Raw genomic sequence first — 12,727 nt, 5'->3', positions numbered from 1 at the left:
GAGAACATTGTTAATAGAGTCTATATGTTCGGCATAATATTCAACTGCTTCTAGCCATGTACCCCATCTAGTTAAAATTGGCTTTGGTGGCAATGGAATTTCAGGGTACATTTCTTTCAACACGTTAACTCTACTGGGAGCTTTGAGAAATACTTTTTTCACTGATGAAATCAACAAATCTACTTTAGGGAAATTGTCTCTGACCACTTCTGCCACACGATGAAATGCATGCGCCACACAAGTAAAATGAGTCAATTTAGGATATACAACAGATAATGCTTGTCCAGCTTTGACCATATAAGGGGCAGCATCGCTAATAAAGAATAACACATTATCGTACATAATACCCTTTGGCCACAGGATACCCATAGCTTCGTTGAACAGTTTAACTATAGTTTTGTTATTGCACTTTTCTAGAACATCACAATGTAAAAGAATTCGTTCAGAATATTGTTCACTTAACAAACCGATAACTACATTACCAACAAGTCTACCTTCTTTGTCGGGAGTCTCATCAATGGAAACCCAAATTGAACTATCTTTAATTTCATCTCTTATCTTCTGTATTGTCTCATCGTAGATGGATGGAGCATACGTCTTCCTAAGTGTTGACTCATCCGGGATTGTATGTTGAGTATATTTTTCAAGGAATTCCCTGAAGACCTTATTCTTTAGTTTGTAGAGAGGAATATCAGCAGAGATGAGAGAACGGCACAGGTCGATGTTAAACTCAGATCTTACATTCGATGTTGTTGGTTGTGTTAAAAACAATTGTCTCTGCTTGGAATTTAGTTGTTTGTTGGCCTGATGTTTACTAGTTGTAATGTGTTGTTGCACCAGGAACTTTTGTGTAGATGATACTGCACACTGACACAAATTACAAAATAACATTTTATTGTCAGTTGATAAACCATCTTCTTTAAATTCTGAAATGTAACTTGTTAGTTTTGATTTTAAATTGACTGAATGACGTACTTTTGGCATATTTACCGTCTTTATAGTATGATTTACAAAACTGAACCTATGTGTACTCTGACTGGCATTTAACTGTTGAGCTGCACAACTGAAGTCTGTTAAAAATTTTAAATTAAATTAATACAGTTTTGTAACTTACTTTCCCATTGTTGATAGGACTGCTAATTTTCAAATAACTCTGATGTTAAAGGGATTACTGAACATGTGTTTAAATCTCTATTGTTGAAATGTATTTTTAAAAGTTAATGGAATTTTGTTTTGTTTTATTGTTAAACCTAATATAATATGGACTGTTTTATATGAAATATGGAAAATATATGGAAATTAACGAAAATATGTACTAAACTCTAAAATATGGAAAAATATGGAAAATAAAAGTAGGATTTTTCAACCCTACACATTGTGAAACATAAAGATAATGCAAAATATAAATTATATTAGCTTTATAAGTAAATATGTATTTACATATAAATCCTTTCCCTGCTAATAATATACACTCAACACATTCTGCAATGAAGTCAATTCTCCACAATTTTCTCCAGACCATTACTTGTACAAAGTTCTTGGTTTCCTTATCTTCTTGGGCAGTCTCACCCCAGACATGAATCAAACAAAAAAGAAGAGCAGTAAACACAAAAGGAGATACTAACTACTGTAAGTTAAATTTGGAGTGCTAAACTAAGATACTCATTGACAGTAAAAGGCATGTGGAAAAGTAAAATATGTTTCACTGACTTTTTAAATGTAGCATAGTTAAGGGCTTTAGTTTCAACAGGGAGTTTGTTGTAAAGTCGTATCCCTGTATGTGATAAGCTATTGAGACTTTTGGATAATCTATGATGATTAAAATGTAAATTATTGCATGTTCTAGTATTGTAGCTGTGATAATCAGAGTTTATTTTAAAACTATCATGATTTTGGTGGATGAAACAGACTGTTTCAAGAATGTAAATACAAGGTAGGGGCAAAATATCTAACTCTTTGAATATTTTTTTACTCTCAGAGCGAATAGGTACCTTCTTTATAATTTTCAATATTCTCTTTTGCAGTCTAAACACTTGTGCAAGTTTTGATAACGACCACCATCCCATATGATAATACAGAGTGAACATAGCCAAAGTAAACCGATCTAAGTAGATCCTTGGGAGTTATATTGGTTAGGACACGGAAAGCATAACACAAACGACTTAGTTTATCAGTTAAGAATTGAATATGAGTTTCCCACGTGAGGTTAGAATCAATCCATATCCCTAAAAATGTTGTACAATCGACTTCCTTTATTTCAGTATTATTAAGTAGTATTTCAATGGAGTCATGTAGTTGTTGCTGACTGAAATACATACAAACTGTTTTTCTGACATTCAGTTTTAGTTTATTGCTAGCTAACCACTGTTCTAGTTGTCTTGAGGTTTCATTTATTTTCTCCTGTAAATTATTTTTATCAAGAGCGTTGAAAACAATATTAGTGTCATCTGCAAAGAGAACGGTTTTAGCTTGCGTTATCCTTGACGGAAGGTCGTTTATATATAGGAGAAATAGAATTGGGCCAAGTATGGAACCCTGGGGCACCCCGCATTTCATGATAGTGGGATACGATTTCATTGAGCCTATTTCAACAAATTGTTGCCTTGCACTTAGGTAAGAAACAAACCAACTTTTAGCTAACCCCCTTATGCCAAACCATTGTAGTTTCTGGATCAGTATCTTATGGTCAACTGTGTCAAATGCTTTGCTCAGGTCCAGGAATAGCCCAACTGTTTGATTCTTGTTGTCTTTTGAATTTAGAATAAATTCCGTGAACGTGAATAAGGCGTTATTAATTCCTTTGCCTTTTTTAAACCCAAATTGAGCATTAGATAGTGCACCATTGCAATCTAAAAACCGAACTAATCTATTATACATAACTTTTTCAAGGATTTTGGAGAATGTAGATAATAGAGATATCGGCCTATAGTTGCTAATATTTTGTTTATCTCCCTTCTTAAATATAGGACATACTTTTGCGAGTTTGAGTTATTCAGGAAATTTACCACTAATTAAAGATGAATTGCAGATGTTTACAAGTGGAGCTAGGCCTACTAGTAGTACGGCGCATTTCTTTACAATACCATCCGGAATGTCATCAGGTCCACAGGAAAGATTATTTTTTAGTTTTTTTTTTATTATATCGAGAATTTCATCTGCAGTCACAGGAGATAGAAATATGGTGTTTACATTTCCTGTTCCGTGTAAGGTTGTTTCCTGACTACATGTTACCTGGTTATTAGGATTTTCTGCTACATTTGCAAAAAATTAATTAAAAATTTCAGCTATTTCGAAGGAATTTTGAATTGTTTGACCATTATGTATTATTGAAAAGTCTTGATTTGAGACTTTGGTATTTTTACCAGTTTCTTTCTTTACAACTTCCCATATAGCTTTACCTCTGTTCTGTGCTTTCATAATGAATTCCCCATTGAATTTCAATTTAGCTGTATATATAACTTTCTTTAATATGCTAGTATATCGTTTATAATGTAATTTAAGATCTAGGCTATTTGTAATATGGCACAATTTATATAACTCCTTTTTCCTCCTACAAGAAGTTACAATCCCCTTCGTTATCCAATTTTTTGAATTGTTGAACTGTTTATTTGTAAGAATACATTTTTTTAGTAGAAAAGCAACATCAAAATAATTAGTTATAGAGTTTATAAATTCATTTGTTTTCGCATCCACATCTGTTAAGTTGGTTACTTCAATCCAATTTTCTTTGCTTAGCAAACGTTTAAAATATTCTACGTTTTCATCATTAAAAGATCTTTTATACCTAACTTAAGCTGTTTCAGTGAACCGCAACGTTTGTTCTGTCGCCATGTTGGACCAACGTTCGAACCTTCTGGATTAGGCCTAGCAACCGCGTCCGCATAAGTAACTCTGGTTTCTTGAAGTATTTTTATGATTTCCCAAGCAGATTTAAGTTCCAAACGTGTATCGGCAAGTTCCCCTTCCAAGTCAATACAAGAAATACATCTATTACTTATTAACCACGGATTATCACAATAATCGTGGGAGCTAAAAACACTCGCTTCATTACTGGCCGCCATCTTGCATATCTTGTAATAAAAAGGTCTTCCAAACGGCACAAAATAAACAGGCTACACCGAAATAGGTTGTTGATCTGTTACAGTAAACATATTGATCATGAACCCTGAATCATAAGTTCACAAAGTAAGCTTAGCTGTTATAGCCATTTACTTATTTATTTATTTATTTATTTATTTATTTATTTATTTATTTATTTATTTATTTATTTATGTATTTATTTATTTACTTATTTATCCACATATAGATTTTGAATCGATGTTTATTATCTTGCAGATAAATTAATTTACATAATAAAAACAAAAAGTTATCTTTCCACTAATTGTGTTTAATATCTGATGTGTAAGTCTAAATAATTCACTCAGTGGGATTTCTCTACAGTCTGATATACGGTACTTGTACTAACAATTAAGTACCGGTATTCTTTATTATCGTAAACTACTTACTGATTTTTAATGATATTGATAGTGTAACGACAGAGATAATATATCGTTCCTTTTGCAAATAGCTTGGAAAATTAAACACGGATGGTACAGCATCATCTTTCAAAATTCTATTGCCATTATTTTTCCAAAAATCTATGTCTTTAAAATGAGCCGAACACAATTTTACGTAAGGTGAAGGCACAAATTTATCTCTTTTAATAGCAACAAGCCACTTAGCAAGTAGCTTGGGCTTCGTCAAAGGGAACCTGTAAAGATAGATTGTTGCCTAATTATAAACTTTTTCAACTACGGTATCTAAGATATACATATGTTACAGTTTCAATGTAGCCTCCAGAATTCAATTTTATTATTTTAAAGCTTGTGTACTTACTTGTGAAAATAAATTCCTGACCCTGTAAGCCACGTGTTATTGCAGTTGTACGCCGCACAGGAAACTACCATTTTACACTATTTACAAAGCACATCACTTCATATCAACTATAATAATATTTACAAGACATAAAATTTCATATTGTTATCACAACAATTTGCATCACTTTCACAGTGTTCACAAAAAACACCCGAGACAAAACACAGCACAAGCAGGCCACTACCGTGTTTACCGCGGTTTCTACCAGTATTATGGCGGCGTAAACATGGGCAGACTGGTTTCAATTTTGGACAGAACATCAGCGCTCCGTGTGAGTCTAGTATACTATAATTATAACGTGTTTGATTTGAAGTTAGTAGTAAGTTAAGCCTGGTTCAGCCGGTGCGTGTTTCTGTGATGGATTCCAAGGTGGCTAGCAGGTTGGGTGCCGTGGTGGCTACGGTGCTGGGTTCCGTGGTGGCTGCGGTGATGGTTTTCGTTCATACGGAGCGAGCTGCCTTGCATGCTGGATCCAAAGAGTTTGAAGTATTACAAACTCTTTGGCTGGATCACAGTTTGGAAGTTGGAGATGCTGGCGCGGTACGATTTGTAAACATCAAATATGGAAGCTGTATGTGAAGCTGTACGAAGAAGACGTTTAGCAGCCTTTGCTGTTTTGCTAGCTTTGAACGCTGAGGAGACGGATCAAATTAAAAGAGTAGAATGTGGAGCAGAAAATGGTTACTGCGTAGAAATACGGGCCAAGATGTCTTAACAATGCTGTTTGTATAGCATATAAACATGTTTCTTCTCTGTACGCCTCAATTAAAGTTCTGACTTGATCTTTGGTCCAACCGTAGGAATTCATAATCAAAATTTTCGACTTGCTCTCTTAAGGGGAGAGGATGATATTTTTTAAAACTTCTTTCCTATTTGATGTAAATTATTAATTTTTTGTATGTAGAGAGCTCATAGCTGTAGCAACTCAACCAAATAAAAATATTTTGAAAAAAAAAATTATTTGGGGGCCCAAATTTGAAAAAAAATATACCCAATGCAGGATTGTACTAAAACCGATATATCTAAACCGATTTTAAAGATAGATTCAAACAGTTTTTGCAATGTATTTGCAAAAGTATGTTCTACAAACTGTCTGTAACAGAATTTTGGTATTAGTCCCTACGTTGGTAAAATAAACAATTAAAATTTAATAAAAATTTTCTGATTTCCTTGCTTGCAAACAAACGCACGTATTTTTAAAATGAAATCAATTAACAAAATTCTGTTACAGAGAAAAGATTCCTAATAGTCTAAAGAATGTGTGTTCTAAATATCATGCATGCATCTTTAATAGTTCAGAAATAAATATATTCATTTTGTCTGGCAATGTAGCAAAAAAAAAATGAAGTTACTGGAAACCAATAAAAGCGGGCGTGTGATTTAAAAATCCATAGCGCAGGAAGTTTAAAAATGACGTCTCAACATCCGATAAGAGCACAAATACCCACAAAATGTTATGCAATGTATTCCACACATATCAAAGGGTATTTTAAAGAAAAAAAAATTTTTTTTTGAAAATTTAATTTACCGGAAACAAAAATAAAAGTGGGCGAGTGATTTAAAAATCCATAATGCAGGAAGTTTAAAAATGGCGATCCACACATATCACAGAGTATTTTAAAGAATTTTTTCCTTTTTGAAAATTTAGTAATTTTTCATCAAAAATACCATCCTCTCCCCTTAAAATAGTAGCTTCTGCAACCTTCCCGAGGTTGATCCACACTGTTGTTTTCGCGCTCCCAAGGTCCCAGAACGGTCTAGATAACACTCATGATAAATAAGGAACTAACCATAAGTGGAAAACAACTAAAATTCTACATTAAAAATAGTAAATGTTGCAACAAAGCAATTAAACTAGAAGTTTAAAACAACTAATGTTCTATATTTGATTATTCTTTCCTTAGAAACTAAGAAATACATAAAAATAAAAAGATTTAGTTGGAGAACAACTATTTTGGTAACACTGAACCAGCACAGAAGCACGCAGGAAAAATAGCAAGGAACCTACCTTCGAAATCCAGCAAGCTAGCCATCCACGGAGCCACCAGAGCGCATTATTAACGGTGAGTGACCACGCAGGCGACCCATCCACGCAGCCACCTTGGAATCCATCACAGAAACACGCACCGTCTGAACCGGGCTTTATATCGAGAAAGACCCAACAATTTAGAAGATCTGGAGCATCGAATAATGGAAGTGATGCAAGATATTCCTGAAGCCTGATTAAATCATTCCTTAAAATTCGGTAAAACCACTATTGAGTTCTTAGTATATAGTTATCCCCACACAGATGACTGTAGACGTTTACAGATAAACGAATATCACTAGCACAATAAGGGATCTCTAAATGATCCCTCATGGAATTGTGGTGTGAATGTGTTTGTTCGAACCCAAAATAATTTCCTTGTAAGCTGGAATTACAGATTTCGCAATGGCCGACAATAGTGCGATCTCCCACTATCGACCCTCAGCCAGATATTCGCGATGAAGGATCGCTAAAAAAAAAAAATAATAAAAAAATAAAAAAAAAACATGGAGGAAAAACATTAAGCCACAAATGAAAAATTCTCGATCGACGATAGCAGGAGAGGTGACACAGGTGTTGAAGGAAAGACTCAGACGAACTGAATTAGTCTAAGGAAGTTAGAAATCCACCGCTGTGGTCCCGTGGTAGCGTCTTCGCTCCCGAACCAAGCGGGCCGGGGTTCGATTACCCGCTTGAGACGAGTTGTTGCCTGGGGTTTTTCCTCACTCCTATGGATAAATATCAGGTAACTTTATCAGGCGTATGGAACCCCATTCTCGCCACTTCCTTTCCTCTCCTATCATCTTTTCCTTATCATTCTGGTTGTCTTACTTGGTTTTCAGATCATGCCTGCGGCGGCCTTCCGGAGCCGCTGACTCTCTCGACCGGCCTACGTGGATATGTCAAGCTATGGTAACTGGTGGCCAACAACGGAACCCACTCCCCTCCCGACGGGAAAGGGGGCTTACACCTCAGACCGTTAAGGAGACAGGAGAGGGAGGTTACACCTCAGACCGTTTGAAGGAGGAATGTGGGAGGCTGTTGGTATGGAATGGTACACGGATTTGGAAGGATGCGGGACGGGTCGTTAGCCGCTATGTCGGTTCGGTGTAGGTACGGTCGGTGGGCTTGCAACTCATTCCAGAGGCGCACAATAGACCTCAGGTCGTAGTGCATAGGGATGATCCCCTCCCGCCCTCATAGAGAGGAAAAAAAAGGAAGTTAGAAAAAATTCGAGTAGTCTCTCGAAAGGGTGGATGTGGGTTGTGTCGGGTTTGGAACAAATAACCGAGAAGTTAGTAATAGAGTCTCATGTTAGAAAAGATAAAGAAAATTCCTAGGGACACTACTGAAAGATTGAAATTAACCAGAGGCTTCATCAGGAGTTGAAATTGCGGCTTCCTGGAGTATAACAGATTTGTATTCTCCCGAAAAATGACGTATCTAACCTCATTTCCGTCTTAATTGTGTTTAAACTGATAAGTTATTTCTTTGTCGTGGGCTCATTACGTGTTTACATATTTCCATCTTGAAGTTTTAATGGCTTTGATAAAATCACTTCAAATCGTCCGTAAATATATTTAGGTCTGTTTTCGCAAGTAAAGTATCCAGAGCCGTTCATCTACAAATTAACTTCTCTTTCCACAACATTGGAAAAGGATGATGTGATTTTGTATTGAAGGCATTTTAACGCAAGATAGACAATAAACACGAATAATTCAAGTTGTAATATGCCACACACAGTATCAGTTATTAAATGTACACACCTTAATCTCTCTTGGAGTTTTGTATCAATGTAATTTTCTTTACATGAGCTATTATAAAGATGTCTATAATTTTCAGATATGAAGTACCTGATCTTACCTGTTTTTGTAGTAATTGCTCTTGCACCAGCGTTTGATGTTCTTCTGATGGTGGGTACGTATCAGGTATGGTCCATTAAGAAATAAGATTCAGTTTGATATTGGCTATTAATAGCATTTGAGATTAAGGTTTAAGTGGAAGGGGTGACTTTAGTAAAAGAGCTGTCTCTGTTTTCGCTGGAGCGTTCTTTTTGCTCTTAAAATATGTTCCTAATAAATAAACTGACTTTGCAATATTTCATTCTTGAATTAGGAAATATTTTAATTATATTGAAAGCCACTAAATGTAAGAATCTCATTAGTGGTGCTCTGGTTAGGGAACGCGTATTTAGTATCCTCGGTTTACATGTAAATTGCGCTGAGACCTCAAGACGGTGCTCTTTGACTTGCTTAACATTCGTATGCAATCGTCTATAATTCTCTATGCCACTGCTAAATTAAAAAATAATGCTTTATTTATATTTTTAACTTTCCTATTTTTGTTGTTGTAAAAACAAAATATTTTGCCATATCTACAGAAATATTATTTTCAGCATTGACATTGGTACTTCTGTTGCTGCACTGGTATTTAGTAGTGGCATTTGGTACTGTTGTTTTCCTTTTTAATATTTTTGTAAAATGTTTAATGATTTAGATTAATAAATTGTTTTCGTAGAGGTTTACGTATCCAACTGGAAAAACACCGCAGTCTTCATTGTCACTCTCAATATTCTAAAACTCTGATTCCCAACACATCACACCATAATTACACAGAAACTAACCTTTTCATAGCAATGAAAACTCACAAATTGAAACAACTATTTTGGAAACAAATAAAATATCGGATGCGGTATGGAGACCAGTCCAAATTATCATCTTCCTCTTCTGGACAAGTGTTACAACAGTGTTTATAGTAAACGAGGGTTTATGGTCACTTACGGAGCTTATTTCCGAAGACATTCTGAGCAAAAAAATGTCATATAAACATTTGTCCTCATCGCAATAGTTACCGTACATTAATTTGAAGTTGTAAGTAAAATACATTTTTCTTTAGTTTTAGGGGTAAAAATATTACAAATAAAGAATGAACTATTCAGAAGTGTCATCTCTTTAATTGGCTAGTGTTCTGAAGCTAAAAATGTGTTGTTACTTGCTTTGTACAGATTCTATTTTTCAATTTTTAACTAAAAATTACATCATTCTTACACACTTATCACAAAAATTGTTACAAATCATACCATTTTAGAAACTTGATTCTTTACAGTTTAATTATGCATTCTAAAGTAAGGTAAAGTTGCTTAATTCCGTGATACTCCTAATTCTGTCATACGTTTTTTCACTGAATGTTACGGGATTCGGTAGGTATCTTGCTATGAAGTTCACCGATGTCTCAAAAGTAGGCGAAAGATTAACTCTTTCGAGAAAAACGTCTGGCGCTATGATTGAACGGCAAAGCTTTGACTGGCATTTAATTTTTAAAAAGTATCAAGGGATTAGGGGTATCATGGAAATAGGCAACTTTACGCTACAGTCTTAAAGAATTTACAAGAGTGACGTGATTTGTAACAATTGTTGTCATAAATGAGTAAGAAAATTAATTCTGTAGTTAAAAATCGAAAAAAAAAAAATCTGTACGAAGTAAGTATGGAATTCACAACACAATTTTAGCTTCAGAATACTAGCTAATTAAAGAAATGATACTCCTGAATAATTCATTCTTTATCTGTAATATTCTTTTACCCTTAAAAATCAAGAATAATGGTATTTTACAAACAACTTCAAATTAGTGCAATTCTGAAAATATTCAGGTTAGGACAAATGTTTATATGATATTTTTTGCTCAGAGTGTCTTCGGAAATGAGCTCCGTAAGTGACGGAATCACTCTGTATGTATGTATGTATGTATGTATATATATATATATATATATATATATATATATATATATATATAGCATGCCGTTATGATGACCGACAGTAAAATAATCCAAACTACCTTCTCCCAGCCTAGCTAAAATTTGACTGAAGCAACACTACATTTCCTTGGACCAGTGTGTAAGATGACATTAAATGTGATCACTAAAATGTACATGGGAAAGAAGGGACTTTTAATTAGATTTGAGATTTAAACATTGATGAAGTTTTAGATTTCAAGTGTGCGGCGAAAGACATCTCTAATTCTCCTGAAGTCCTTACTGATATTTTGAACGAAAGCGAAAGTAACAAGCGTATCATATGCCTATCTATTGCATCGTTACTTATTCGTCTTCAGAAGCTTAACTTTATAATTGAAAAACTGTATTGATATATTGGGCCGACAATTTATAATATACAGGGTGTTTAATAATTATAGGTACAAACCGCAGGGGTGAGTAGAGGACAATGAAACGAGGCAAAAAGTGCGAATAAACATAGGTACGGAAACCAGCGTTTCCGAAATCCACGGGGTTTTATTACGCCTCGTTAGTAGAGGTCCTCTGGGGTAACATAACAACCTATATTCACTGGAGGAAGAGAGTGTTTAACATGTGCTCAAAATGACCACCGTTCATGATAGGGCAGACATCAGCACATTTCCTCATCGATAATCGTACAAGCTTGAATGTCCCTGGGTTGTCTCTAATGCGTTGACAACCACTGACAATGTACTTCCAGACTTAGTTAACATTATTAAAAGGGCTGGAATACACAAAACATTTCAAATATCCTTCCAAAAAATTCAGACGATTGAAGTTTCGGGACTTAGGAGCCGTCGTGCTCGTAAGCCAGGGCGACACACCTATTCAGGAAGCTTGTGCATAACAACTCTAGAACGTTCAAGTGAAAGTGAACCGATACTCCGTCATACATGTACTACAGAACTGCCTTTCTCAAAGAGGCACGTCTTTCAAAAGGTCGCGTAGCTCAGGTTGTAAAAATGTAGGTACGCACTACCACTAAGTCTGCTGGGTAAGAAATGAGGTTCCAAATATATGAGGTTTATTCAGTTGGTAACCACAGTGATGACATTATATGTCGGAAACGGTTGGTTTCCGGACCTATGTTTATTTGGACTTTTTGTCTTGTTTCACTGTTCTCTAGTTACCCTTGCAGTTTGTACCTGTAATTATGAAACACTCTATAACGAACTAATAAATTATTAATTATGATCCGTCGTTAACTGTCTAATGCTATGTTTACACGGCGACAGTTTAGAGAAGAGAGCTAGAGACTATAGCTGAGTATCACCGTGTAAACGGTTGTGAGAGCAGGTATCTCGTTGACTCTAATATCTAAATAGAGAGTCTAAATAGAGCGCCCTTGAAAACTGCTCTCGCCGTGTAAATACCCTGAACAGAGAACTCGCATATACTGTGAGCTCTCATTATAGCTACTCTAAATTAGTAGCTAAGTTCAACTTTTTCATTAACTCTCGCGACTGTTGCGTACGAGATTATACAAGTTTGGGCATAACTCTTGAAATACAGGTCTAAAGTAATAATCATGCTACGTTTGCACGGCGACAGTTCAGAGCGAAGTTCTGAAGAATCAGGAGAGCTGCAGTATCTAACGGAGTGTTTACACGGTGACAGAATATAGCTTCTCTAAACCCATTAGCGAGCTCTCATGAGATTTATATAATTCTAAACTCTAAGTTACTCTCCGGACCGTTTACATGGTGCAGACAGTTTAGAGTGAGAGAAAGTGTTGAGAGATAGCATTGAGAGAAGAATAGGCTGGTCAGTGCGTTTTTATGACATAAGCACCCAGCTAACTTCTGAGCAGTGTGTCAGCAGTTGTGTAACCTGACCGTGCATAGCACTTGCGTTACTAATATTGTTGAGTGAGTCATTATTTATTTACTCGTATAGAATACTATAATTGCACGAAGGGCGGAGTTGATAGTCCTGATCAAAAATGTGCAAATTATAGGTCAAGTCGGCACACATGTAATTTACATTCTAGGAAT

Source organism: Periplaneta americana, chromosome 6 (assembly GCF_040183065.1).
Source record: "Periplaneta americana isolate PAMFEO1 chromosome 6, P.americana_PAMFEO1_priV1, whole genome shotgun sequence".
Lineage (NCBI taxonomy): Eukaryota > Metazoa > Arthropoda > Insecta > Blattodea > Blattidae > Periplaneta > Periplaneta americana.
Note: the sequence above shows the minus strand (reverse complement) of the source record.